General features: G+C 37.1%; 1 protein-coding gene across 1 annotated transcript in view; it reads right to left on the minus strand.

Annotated features, from left to right (window-relative positions):
- Positions 1 to 11025: 11025 nt before the first annotated feature.
- The window catches only part of HDX (highly divergent homeobox), a 184689-nt gene continuing 181304 nt past the window's right edge, over positions 11026 to 14410 (minus strand). Inside the window, exon 11 of the mRNA XM_029930869.1 lies at positions 11026 to 11099. The gene's annotated coding sequence lies outside the window, so the exon portion shown is untranslated. The remainder of the gene's footprint in view (positions 11100 to 14410) is intronic.

A 14410-nucleotide genomic window follows, 5' to 3' on the forward strand; every position in this document is an offset into this window, starting at 1 on the left:
GACCACAGCTGGAGAGATGGTGGCAGTGCCAGCTTATCAAGCAAGAGCCAGCTAACTGAACTCAGTGCAGCTAGAGTGACAATCGTGGGGAGGATGGAGCAGGTGGAAAAAATGCCAGTGATATTGGAAAGGATCTCTTAGTTGGCTTAAACAATGATCTGAAATTGTTTAAAGCCTTTTATTTTATTTTATTATAAAAAAAACTATTTAAACTCTTTTTAAGTTTGAGGTTCTGCACCAAAATTGACCCAGTGGATTTTGTCTACAAGATTACCATTTTTTGTATAGGGTATCATCATCAACAAGAATTTTGGAGTAACTATTACATACAGAGTGCTGTATTAATTCTTAAAATTATACATATACTTGGGGCGCCTGGATGGCTCAGTAGGTAAAGCATCCAACTTTAGCTCAGTTCTTGATATCATGGTTTGTGAGTTCAAGCCCCATATTGAGCTTTCTGATCTCGAGCAGGGCCCACTTTGGAACTTTTGTCTCTCTCTCCCTCTGCTCCTACCCTACTCATGCTCTCACTCCTTCCCTCAGAAATGAATAAAAGCACTAAAAATTATATATAGGCTCACCACATTTTTATTTTTATTTTATTATTTTATTTTTTAATTTTTTAATTAATAGTTTATTGTCAAATTGGTTTCCATATCACATCCAGTGCTTTTCCCCACAAGTGCAGTCCTCCATTACCACCACCTCCATCCCCCTCCTTCAAACCTCGGTTCATTTTCAGTATTCAGTAGTCTCTCAGGTTTTGCATCCCTCTCACTTCCCAACTCTCTTTTCCTCTTCCCCTGCCACGGTCCTTCATTAGGTTTCTCCTGTTAGACCTATGAGTGCAAACATATGCTCACCACATTTTAAAATTACATTCTCTTAAATACTAAAAATCTTCCAGCTCTTAAAATAGAATTTATGAAAGTCTACTTTCTAATCATTATATTTTGTGATTCCATTTTGTTTCTGGCAAGTGTAAAAAAAAACCCACAAGTACTACTATATGCGTGAATGGTAATGTTACCAAAATAGCTAGTTGGGTAGTTGTTTGGTGAAGAGTTTATGGCAATAAACACAAGATTCCTTGGCTTTATACTGCTTCTTAGTGCTCATCTAATTCTTGAACCTTGGGCAAGTCACTCATAACTATAAAAGAGGTTTAACAATATTCAGTTCTAAAATATTTCTCTGCTACATTAGGGTTAAAGTGCTAGGGAGATTCAAGTACATCTGCACTCTACCACATCAATCACCATCTTCTCCACTTTGAGGTAACTAAAGGAGATAGCATATGAGAAACAATAGAAAATGAGAAAGCAACATGTGATGGTGTTATTTACTGCAATTGTAAAGGCCTAGTACTGAGATTAGTGTAAAACTTGTTGGAGAACAAGCTTTGACTGGCAATTTAATGGAGGTCTCTTCCCTGACCTCAAATCAGTCAGACCAACCAGCAACTGGCTGTAAAGTACAGCAAACTGAAAAGATACACTTGAGAGGAGGTGAGCAGGCATTAGTGGGCCATGCTTTTGGTTCATGGAAAGAGGATGTATAAAAGCTTCCAGGAAGAGAGAAAGAGGTAATAAAAGAGAGATAGAAACACCAAGCATCAATGATATTTTCATACATAGTTATTTCACCCACTAGCATTAGGTAATCCGATTATTATCCTAGAATCTGATCCATCAATTAGTGCCACTCCTATTTGTGGGTTATTGTTATGTGGTGTGTGTGTGTGTGTGTGTGTGTGTGTGTGTGTGTGTTGCTTCAGATAAAATTTTAATGTGGTCTTAGAGGCCACTTCCTTTGGAGTCCTGTATATACTGTCATCAAGACATGGTTCTAGGGTTTGTGTTAGTTACCAGGTGTTCTGCTCTAACACAAAACCCTTTCTCAAATCCTGCAAACCAGACATGTATTGATTCACGAGGAACCAACTCAGTCTGGGGTCACTGCCATGATAGTTAGGTATGGAATAGTCACTTTTTCTGTTATGATGAAGAGACTAAAACTTTTAAGCATTTGAAAGTCTTCAATGTAAGAAAAGAACTTAACTAGGATTTTTATTTCTACAGAAACAAAGACATATAGAGATCGATAAAGTCTTTAAAATTATGAAAATTATTAATAACACCAAATCACAAAACAATGATCATTAGTTGAAACTTTAATATAAAGCTTTTCTGAGTATGATCTAAGGATTGTTTACATCCACAATCACTTGGGTAAATCACAGGGTTAAAAAAAACAAAAAGCAAAAACCCAAGTCTTGGGTTTTTAGCATTTCTGAATATGAGGCTCATTAATTTGAATTTTAACTTTTTTCAAGGTTTATTTACTTTTGAGAGAGAGAGAGACAGAGTGCGAGTGGAGGAGGGGCAGAGAGAGGGAGAAACAGAATCCAAAGCAGAGTCCAGACCCTGAGATGTCAGCACAGAACCCAACGCTGGTCTCGAACTCTTGGACCATGAGATTATGACCTGAACCAAAGCTGGACACTTAACCAATTGAGCCACCTAGGTGCCCCATGAAATTGCATTTTAAACAAAAAGTTTATTCATGATTCTTATGCATTTTAACTTTGAGAACTATTATTTTTGAAGAGGTAGTTTTAGAATCAGTAAAATAATGTACTATTCTGTAGTCCAGTATGATGGAAAACATACTGACCTTGTGGGGGAGCAGGGAGACCAAGAATCTAGTCCTGGCTTTACCCTTATCATCTGGGAAATCTTACGTAAGTGATGTTAACCCTTTGAGCCACCATTTCTGTTCTCTTTTTTTTTTTTACTGATTCATAATTTTATTTTTTATTTTTTTAATTTTTACTAGTTTATAGTCAAATTGGTTTCCATATAACACCCAATGCTTCTTCCCACCATATGTCCCCCTCCATGACCATCACCCCCTGCCCCTCTCCCCCTACCCACTCAGTCCTCGGTTCGTTTTCAGTATTCAACAGCCTTTCATAATTTTTGTCCTTCTCTATCCCCAACTCTCTTTCTCCCTTCCCCTCCCTATGGTCCTTTGTTAGGTTTCTCCTGATAAACCTATGAGCGCAAATATATGATATCTGTCCTTCTCCGCCTGACTTATTTCGCATAGCATGACACTCTCGAGGTCCATCCTCTTTGCTAAAAATGGCCAGATTTCATTCTTTCTCGTTGCCATGTAGTACTTCGTTGTATATATATACCACTTCTTCTTGATCCATTCATCAGGTGATGGACATTTCGGCTCTTTCCATGATTTGGCTATTATAGAAAGTGCCACTATGAACTTTGGGGTACATGAGCTCCTATGCATCAGCACTTCTGTATCCTTTGGTTAAATCCCTAGCAGTCCTATTACTGGGTCATAGGGGAATTCTATTGATAATATTTTGAAAAACCTTCATAGTGTTTTCCAGAGCGGCTGCACCAGTTTACATTCTCACCAACAGTGTAGGAGGATGCCGGTTTCTCCACATCCTGGCCAGCATCTATAGTCTCTTGATTTGTTCATTTTAGCCACTCTGACAGGTTTGAGGTGGTATCTCAGTATGCTTTTGATTTCTATTTCCCTGATGATGAGTGACGCTGAGCATTATTTCATGTGCCTGTTGGCCATCTCTTTGGAGAAGTGTTTGTTCAGCACTTCTGCCCATTTCTTCACTGGATTATTCATTTTTTCGGTATGGAGTTTAGTGACTTCCTTGTAGATTGTGGATACTAACCTTTTATCTGATATTCCATTTGACACTATCTTTTCCCATTTTGTTGGTTGCCTGTTAGTATTTTTTATTGTTTCCTTTGCATTGCAGATGCTCTTTATCTTGATGAAGTCTCAATAGTTCATTTTTGTTCTTGATTCCCTTGCCTTTGGGGATGTGTCGAGTAGGAAATTGCTGCAGTTGACGTCAAGGAGGCTATTTCCTGCTTTCTCCTCTAGAGTTTTTATGGTTTCCTGTCTCACATTCAGATCCTTTATCCATTTTGAGTTTATTTTTCTGAATGGTATAAGAAAGTGGTCTAGTTTCATTCTTCTACATGTTGCTGTCCAGCTCTCCCAACATCACCTGTTGAAAAGACCGTCTTTTTTCCGTTGGATACTCTTTCCTGTTTAGTCAATGATTAATTGGCCATACACATGTGGGTCTAGTTCTGGGCTCTCTATTCTATTCCATTGGTCCATTTGTCTGTTTTTGTGCCAATACCATACTGTCTTGATGATGACAGCTTTGTAGTAGAGGCTAAAGTCTGGGATTGTGAAGCTTCCCGTTTTGGTTTTCTTCTTCAATATTACTTTCGCTATTCGGGGTTCTTTGTGGTTCCATACGAATTTGAAGATAGTTTCTTCTAGCTTTGAGAAAAATGCTGGTGCAATTTTGATGGGGAATGCAATGAATGTGTAAATTGCTTTGGGTAATAATGAAATTTTAACAATGTTTATTTTTCCGATCCATGAGCACGGAATGTTTTTCCATTTCTTTGTGTCTTCTTCAATTTCCTTCATAAGTGTTCTATAGTTTTCAGCATACAGGTATTTTACATCCTTGGTTAGTTTTACTCCTAGGTATTTTATGCTTTTTTTGTGCAATTCTGAACCCTATCAGTTTCTTGATTTGTCTTTCTCTGCTTCATTATTGGTATATAGAAATGCAACCGATTTCTGATCATTGATTTTGTACCCTGCAACTTTACTGAATTCATTGATCAGTTCTAAAAGGCTTCTGGTGGAGTCGATCTGGTTTTCCATGTAAGGTATCATATCGTCTGCCAAAAGTGAAAGTTTGACTTCTTTGCCAATTCTGGTACCTTTTATTTCCTTTTGTTGTCTGATTACTGATGCTAAGGCTTCCAGCACTATGTTAAACAACAGTGTTGAGAGTGGACACCCCTGTTGTGTTCCTTATCTCAGGGGGAAAGCTCTCAGTTTTTCCCCATTGAGAATGATATTAGCTGTAGGCTTTTCATAAACTGCTTTTTATAATGTTTAGGGAAGTTCCTTCTATTCTGACTGTCTCAAGTGTGTTTATAAAGAAAGGCTGCTGTATTTTGTCAAATGCATTTTCTGCATCTATTGACAGGATCATATGGTTTTTATCTTTTCTTTTGTTCATGTCATGTATCGCGTTGATGGATTTGCGAATATTGAACCAGCCCTGTAACCCAGGAATGAATCCCACTTAATCATAATGGAAAATTCTTTTTATATGCTGTTGAATTCGATTTGCCAGTATCTTCTTGAGTATTTTTGTATCTGTATTCATTAAGGAAATTGGCCTATAGTTCTCTTTTTTTGTTGTTGTTGTTGGGTCTCTGTCTGGCTTAGGAATCAAAGTGATATTTGCTTTGTAGAATGAGTCCAGAAGTCTTCCTTCCATTTCTCTTTTTTGAAATAGCTTGAGAAGGATCAGTGTTAACTTTGCTTTAAATGTCTGGTAGAATTCCCCTGGGAGTCCATTTGGCCCTGGGTTTTTATTCGTTGGGACATTTTTGATAACTGATTTGATTTCTTCACTGGCTATGGGTGTGTTCAGATTTTCTATCTCTTCCCATTTGAATTTTGGTAGTGCATGTGAATTTAGGAATTTGTCCATTTCTTGTAGATTGTCCAGTTTGTTAGCATATAATTTTTCATAGTAATCTCTGATGACTGATTGTATTTCCGAGTGATCTGTTGAAATAGATCCATTTTCCTTCATGATTTGTCTATTTGAGTGTTCTCTCTTTTCTTTCTGAGGAGCCTAGCTAAAGATTTATCAAGTTTCTTTATTAAAAAAAAAAAACAACTCTTGGATTCATTGATCTGTTCAATTTTTTTTGTGGATTCTATCTTGTTTAATTCTTCCCTGATCTTTATTATTTCTCTTCTTGTGATGGGTTTGTGGTGCTTTTGCTGTTCCCCTACTAGTTTCCTGAGGTGCTCTGTTAGGTTTTGAGTTTGCACTTTTTCTAGTTTGTTGAAATAGGCCTGGATTGCAATGAGCTTTCCTCTTAGGACTTCCTTTGCTGCATCTCAGAGAGTTTGGATTGTTTTATTTTCATTTTCATGTTTCCATATATTTTTTAATTTCCTCTCTAATTGCCTGGTTCACCCAGTCATTCTTCAGTATGGTAGTTTTTAACCTCCACATTATTGGAGGTTTTCCAGACTTCTTCCTGTGGTTGATATCATGTTTCATAGCATTGTGATCTGAAAGTGTGCATGGTATGATCTCAATTCTTTTGTATTTATGGAGGGTTGTTTTATGACCAGGATGTGATCAATCTTGAAGAATGTGCCATGTGCCCTCGAGAAGAAAGTGAATTCCCTAGTTTCAGAATGCAGAGTTCTACAAATATCTATTAATTCCATATGCACCAGTGTGCCATTCAGGTCCATTGTTTCTTTAGTTATTTTTTGTTGGTTGCCCTATCCATTGTTGTAAGTGGGGTATTAAAGTCCCCTGCAATTAGCACATTCTTATCAATAAGATTTCTTCTGTTTGTGATTAGTTGTTGTATGTGTTTGGAATCTCCTGAATTTGGTGCATAGATGTTTATAATTGTTAGCTCTTCCTGATGTAGAGACCCTGTAATTATTAAATAATATCCTTCTTCATCTTTTGTTACTGCCTTTACTTTAAACTCCAGTTTTTATATTATAAGTTTGGCTACTCTGGCTTTCTTTTGGCTCCCAGTTGCATGGTAGATACTTCTCCATCCCCTTACTTTCAATCTGAAGGTGTCTTTAGATCTAAGGTGAGTCACTTGTAGACAACACATCAATGGATTTTGGTTTTTGATCCATTCTACCACCCTGTGTCATTTGACTGGAGCATTGAGTCCATTTACATTCAGTGTTATTATTGAAAAATATGGGTTTAGATTCATTGTGTTCTGTGTAGGGTTTACGTTTGTAGTGATGTCTCTGGTGTCTCAAATTCCTTGCTACGTTTCTCTCGTAGAGTCACTCTTAGGATTTCTTGTAGGGCTGCTTTGGTCAAGATGAATTCTCTCAACTTTTGTTTCCTTGGGAAAATCTTTATCTCTCCTTCTATTTTGAAAGACGGGCTCCCTGGATAAAAAATTCTTGGTTGCATGTTCTTCCTGTTCATCACATTGAAGATTTCCTGCCATTTCTTTCTGGCCTGCCACGTTTCAGTAGAGAGGTCTGTAACCACTGTGCTAGGTTTCCCTTTGTATGTTAAGGCCCTTTTATCCCTAGCTGCTTTCAGAATTTTCTCTTGATGTTTATATTTTGCCAGTTTCGCTATGATATGTCGTGTTGAAGATCAGTTTACATTACGTCTTAGGGGACATCGGTATGTCTCCTTAATTTAAATGTATTTCTCTTCTCCCAGATTTGGGAAATTTTCATGAATAATTTGGTCCAGCACCCCTTTAGGACCTGTATCTTTATCTTCCTCTTCAGGAACTCCTATGATATGGACATTGTTCTGTCTGATTGTATCACTCAGGTCTCTGATTCTCCTTTCATACTCCTGTCAATTTCTCTCTTTTTCTGAGCTTCCTCTTTTGGTATAACTGTGTCTTCTAATTCACCTCTTCTCCTCTCTGCTTCTTCAATCCTTGCAGTGGTATCGTCCATTTTATTATTCACCTCATTTATAGCCTTTTTAAACGTGTCCCAGCTATTTTGGGAGTCCCTAATCTATGTATCAATAGCTTCTATGATGGTTTTCTCAAGCCCAATGATGAATTTTATGACAATTGTTCTAAATTCTAGTTAAGTTGTTTATGCGTGTTTTTAGCAGATTTGTATCTGTGATTTGTTCCTGGAGTTTCTTTAGAGGAGAGTTCTTTTGTTTCATCATTTTGACTGGCTTTCAGTTTCATCTCTTGTCTGTTTTAAAAGCTCGTTCTGCACTATGTGTCTATTAGTATTTCTTTATTGAAGGAAACTCTTTGACTGTCTAGGGTCTGTCTTTTCAGGAGTTGTTCTTTTAATGGTGTCTCTAGGTTTCTCTTGTTATGCCTCTGATTAATTTGTTTCCCTCCTCAACTATTTTTGGGACTTTCCACTATGTGTGCTTGGGTTGTTTCTTGAGGTAGCCATGAAAAGGAAAACAGGCAGAAAAACACACAGAGAACACAAGCACACAAATGTACTGACAGAACCAGTAAAGAAGCAAACCAAAAGGGGAAAGAAAAAAAAAAAAGAACAGGAAAGAAAAGAGAGGAGAAAAAAAGGGGGGAAAAGCAGGTTGGGAGGGGAGGGGACAGAGATAAAGGACAGTCTGAGAACTTAAAACCTTCGGAGTGGGGAGATAAGGATGAGATAAAGGAAAAACTGACTGGATGAAATTAGGTGATTAACTAGTTGTTACTTAACCTTCTAATTTCTGTAGAAGTCTAATTACATGAAACAGAAGTTGGGGTTTTGATTCTTTACTTTGCTTTTCTGTTTGGAGTGTCATTGTAACTACTGTATTGTAAATGATGGAAAATAATTGCATATGTTAAAAAATATGAAACTATAAAGTAAAAAAATAAAATAAAATAAAATTTCAAAAAAAAAAAGAGTTTATCTAAGAACAGCAGTGCCTAAATGTTGGTCTTTCCCACACTCCAGGGGGAAAGGGAGAAAAGAAGGAAATAGGAAAAGAGAAAAGAGAAAACAGAGGAAAAATTAAAAATATTAATTAAAAAATGAGATAAAACAATTAAAAATAGTAAGCAAAAACACAGCAGCTTTCCAGCATTAATGGGCTTGGTTTGGTGTAGATAGGTCGGGTCTCAGGGACTACTCTCTGAGGCTCCACCTTAGTGGATACAGGGAGAAGAATAGCCACGCCCCAAGGCCCCCTCAGACCATGAGTTGCCAGCCACTCTCTTGATTCCAATCTCCTTGTGCCTCGGGAGGGTATAATTGTCTCTGTGTTTTAAGTTTTGCCCAGTTCCTAAGTCCTTGCCCACGTACTCAATATTGCTACCACAGTTAAAAAAAAGCAGGCAGGTGACTTTCTGGCCGAGATTGAGTAGCTTAAGATTGTGAAGTCGGTTTTTTCCCCTGGCTCCGCCTGAAGTAGGCAAGCTGCTGGGGCAGAGGGAGAACAAGTCCACCGAGGCGGATGGATTTCTCTCTCCCTCCAAGCTCAGCAGCTCTCAGTTCCCGGCGAGGTCTCCCCTCTCCAGAGATTATGCTATGAGTGATTCAGTCTCTACTTCTCTTCCCCTGGTCTCTCTGCTGCCCTGCCTGGTGGTGTCCCGAGCGGCTCTGAAGGTCTGTGCACCTCTGGACACATGGCCGCCCTGTGAGCGCGACTCCTCACAAATCCGTCTGCCTTTGTACTCACAGACGCCCCACCTGCGTAGTTGTCTGCTGAACTGTGCGCCTGTGGACACAGGACTTTCTGCGGACCCAGCACCAAGCCTCTGGGCGTTTTGTCTCCCTGCTCTGCTTTGGGCCATTGCACCCTCCCCCAAAGTCTCTGGTCCCAGTTTGCACTCACTCACTCAGGCATCCATGAGACTGCTGTTGATAAGGGGTCTGTGCGCACACCTCCATTCTTGGAGATCAGAGCTGTGGCTTTTAATTCTTCTCAGTTTGATAATTGTAGGCCGACAGAGGTAATGGCGCTCCTTACTTCTCAGCCATCTTGCCGCGCCCTCCCATTTCTGTTCTCTATACAATGAGAGATTTGATCTGGAGAAACTCTGAGGTTTTCTTCAGTTCTAACCTACACACAGGGCATTAAATTAATTGAACTTGTTCCAAGAGGTCATAAGACCTATCACCCAGCAAAATGCCTGGCACATACTATGCACTCAATAAATATTAGTTATGGAATGCAGACAGAAAGTATGAATATATTCTAACAGTTTTCAGTTGGCAGATACGTAATTGACAATGCATTAAGGAAATATAGGAAAATATTTAGGAGCGATCTTTAAATGTGTGGAGACAAATTACATATATTCCTCACATCATTTCTTGGTGGCCATCAAGGATGAATACTTGACTGGATTCAACCAACTCAAACTTACCTTTTTACAAAAAGTTTCTTTTGACCACTACTCCTTACTTAGGTAAGAAACCCTCCATCAACCTTTAAGCAACCACACAATGATATTTAATAATTGTATGATGTCTTGTTTGTTACATTTTATCCATTTAAACCTATTTTTAAAGTAAGCCAAGCTCCTGGAAGACAAGGGAGATATTCCTTTCCATATGGCCCGCAGAAGCTATATAGTATTGAATATATAGACAAACAGTAAATACTCTATTAAAAAGACGTTAATCTTTTGCATTTCTATAGAGCTTTGTAAGTTGTAAAATGCTTTTAAATCTACTCCATTTGATTCTCACAACCCCTGTGAGAAACAATCAGAGCAGGCTTTATTATTTCCATTTCATAGATGAAAAATTAAGGCTCAAAGAATTTATAGCAGCTAGAGCAAAATCACATAATCAGTGCTCTTTCTTGTCTAGCAGAGTACAGTGTATCTGATTGGAGAAAGATGTTGGGACACAGGTTTTTGGATCCAGAAACATTCCATCTCAAGGATTTTAGTCCCTCCTGTTAAAAATGTTTCTACTAGAAAATGCCAAAAAACAAACAAAAAAGAGTCAAAAGCCTAGAATATAACCTAGAATATTATAAGTTTCTAATGAGGATGAGGAGAAACATTAATCACTGGATAAGTAGCTTTACTACATTGTGACCTTTATATTGTCTTGGTTCCAGGGTTTTCTAAATTACTTTACCCAAGCTTTTTTTTTTTTTTTTCCTTTCTTGGTTCCAGCAAGCATTTATATACAAAGGGTTACTATTTCTTATCTGAGTGAACTGGAGGTCTCTTGCTTTTTATGTCTTAACATTTTGTTATTGTTTTCATTGATGTTTTTCTAAGTAAAATGTGTGCTAAATCTTTGAAGATGGAAAATGAATACAAAAATTTATGACGTCATATAAGAAAATAAATCCATTGAAAACTTTATCTAATTTCTCCATGATATATATTGGTAGATTCAGAAAAATAGCCATATAATGTGTAGTCTTTTGTGTCTGGTTTCTTTTACTTACCATAATGTCTTTGAGATTCATCCAAATCATTGCATGTATCAATCATTTGTTCCTTGTTTCACATGATTGGAAACTAAAGAAAAGCCAAAACAAAGCAAATCATCCAACATTTCTCCAAGTAATTTCAGGGGCACCTGGGTGGCTCAGTTGGTTAGCATCAAACTCTTGATTTCTGTTCAGGTCATCATCTCATGGTTCCTGAGATCGAGCCCCATGTTGGGCTCTGTGCTGAAAAAATGAAGCCTGCTTGGGATTTTTGCTCTATCTTCCTTTATCCCTCCCTTGCTCATGTTCTCTCTCTCAAAATAAATAAACATTTCAAAAAATATTTAAAAAATTAAATGTGTGCAGGGAATTTCAAAGATATGTTTTGGAATTATACCCACATGCACACGTACTTAGCTGAAGATCAACATTTGATATATAAACAGTCAAATAAGTCTTTTAAAAATACATTATATTATATATATTCATATATTATAAAACTATATATATGTACATATATGTATATATATACAGATAATGGATTAATAAAAGTGGATATAATATGTTATGTGACATCAATATTTTATTTTTTATTCAATGTAAGATAATGTACCTGATTTGTCCCAGTTCCCATGGCAGCTCTTTGATAGTGAGGAAGGGCAATAAACTCTTTAAAGCAGTAAGAAGACCACTGAGGGCAAACCAATACAATTATGCTGCCCTTTAAATGTAACAACCCTGCTACTCAGATACTAAACATACTTTAAATTATTTTGAGCTGTATTTTCATTTTTTAAAGTATTTCTTAAACATTTCTTAAATGTTTCTTAAAGTCATTTGTGCCCAGGGCTAAATTGGCATGGTGGAAATTACCCATGGTTTGCTTGTCTCCTTTTCTGTAAGTAATAATAAAAGTACTGGCTAACATTTACCAAGCACTTATCGTCTGCTGGGAACTGTGCTAAGCACTTTATCGTAGGTTATCATATTCCTCACAATAGTACTTTAAGAGAAACCCTACCATTATTTTTATATATTTTTAATTGTTATTATTTACTTATTTTTATGGTTGTTTTATTTTTCTTTTTTTAATTTATTGTCAAGTTAGCTAACATACAGTGTAGTTTTGGCTTCAAGAGTAGATTCCCATGTTTCATAACTTACATACAACACCTAGTGCTCATCCCAACAAGCACATTCCTCAATGCCCATCACCCATTTTCCCCACCTCTCGACCTGTCCAACCCCCACCCCTATCAACTCTTAGTTTGTTCCCTGTAAGAGTCTCTTATGGTTTTCCTTCCCTCTCTGTTTGTATCTTATTTCTCCTTCATATTTTGCAAATAAACACAGAGAGTTCAAATAACTTGCCTAAGACCATACAGCTAGCAAGTATTAAAACATATTTGACCTCGTGACTTAACTATTAGAATATTCTATCCTAACCCCTGCTCTATACTACTACACACACATTTAACCTTCTATATTTTAGAATCTTAAATTTTTTCTCCCCTGCCCATGATCCATTTAGTGCTTTCCATTATTATTTCTCCCTCAAGACTTCTAGAGGTTCTATATTTATTCCTCTTCAGTTTTAATCACTCACCTTCCTAACTATCCTTCTATCAGTGTCCTGATTTTCACTCAATGTTCTAAAACAATGCAGCTGATTAAACAAATGCCACTATGGTATAAATACCTTACAGAATAATTTGTCTTTGTCATGAATTATTGCACTGTATATAAAATTATCCCCAATGAATTATTACTAATAAACTTCCAACAGAGTCACAGGGGGTGAATAGAAATGGATTGGAGAACATTCCCAACATCCATTATTTTAAACCATTTAAGCAACATATAAAGCTGACTGTATCTACCCACATCTTCCCCTACCTAGTCTTTTGTTACAATTGACAGACTGCAAGACAAGATTAGTATTACAGTTTTATGGTGGCTCTGTAGTAGAATTTTTTCCCCCTTGGTATATATAAATCTGAATGGAGATCAAGTCTGTGACTTGAGTCTCAGAACTGTGCCTTATCCAATTTTAACTAATAAGGAATTTAGATACCAGTCCCAACATTATTGAAATAATGCATTGAATGGTCTCCTAACATCTTGAAATAATGAATAAGCCTAAAGATCTTTTAACTAGGGAATTATCCAGGGACTGGGAATGTTACAGTTTTATCTGGCTGACATCACAAAGGAGGTCATTTGATTGTAATAGCATTATGTATTAATATGGAAGTATAAAAATTGTTTCATAGCAAAATCCAGAATTGGCAAAATTTCCCAAACTTTTCAAACTGTGTTAAACAGAACACTATGATTTCTTTTTAAATGTTCATTATTTTTGGTGGAATTTTATATGGAATTGTTTTTCTAATCTCTCTGCTACTTCATTCTTAGTGTACAGAAATGCAGCAGATTTCTGTATATTGATTTTGCAGCCTGTGACTTAACTGAATTCATTTATCAATTCTAGTAGGGGTTTTTTTGGTGGAATCTTTAATATTTTCTATATATAGTATCGTGTCATCAACAAATAGTGAAAGTTTTACTACTTTCTCATTGATCTGGATAGCATCATTCTTTTTGTTCTCTGCTTGCTGTGGCTCGAGCATCTGGTACTATGTTGAATAAAAGTGGTGAGAATAGACATCCTTATCTTTCTCGTGATCTTAGAATAAACCTTTGAATTTTTCACCAGTGATTCTGATGTTATCTGTGGGTTTTTCATCTATGACTTTTATTTATTTATCTATTTAAAAAATTAATGTTTATTTTTGAGAAAGAGACAAGGCATGAGTGGGGGAGGAGTACAGAAAGAGAAAGACACAGAATCCGAAGTAGGTTCCAGGCTCTGAGTTGTCAGCACAGAGCTCAGTGTGAGGCTCAAACTCACAGATTGCAATATCATGACCTCAGCCAAAGTCAGACACTTAACCAACTCAGCCACCCAGGTGCCCCATATATGACCTTTATTATGTTAAGGTATGTTTCCTCCAAACCTACTTTTGAAGGTTTTTATCATGAATGGATGTTGTACTTTGTCAAATGTTATTTATATATCTATTGAAATGATCTTATATTGGGGTGGGGGCTATTTTTTCCCTCTTGGCACCCAGGATTTGGGACTGCCTCTTTAGCAGGTGGTGCTGGAAGAACTGGACAGCAACATGCAGAAGAATGAAACTAGACCACTTTCTTACACCATACACAAAAATTAACTCAAAATGGCTGAAGGACCTGAATGTGACACAGGAAACCATCAAAACCCTAGAGGAGAAAGTAGAAAGCAACCTCCTTGACTTCAACCACAGCAATTTCCTACTCGACACATCCCCAAAGGCAAGGGAAATGAAAGCAAAACTGAACTCTTGGGACCTCATC

Source organism: Suricata suricatta, chromosome X (assembly GCF_006229205.1).
Source record: "Suricata suricatta isolate VVHF042 chromosome X, meerkat_22Aug2017_6uvM2_HiC, whole genome shotgun sequence".
NCBI lineage: Eukaryota > Metazoa > Chordata > Mammalia > Carnivora > Herpestidae > Suricata > Suricata suricatta.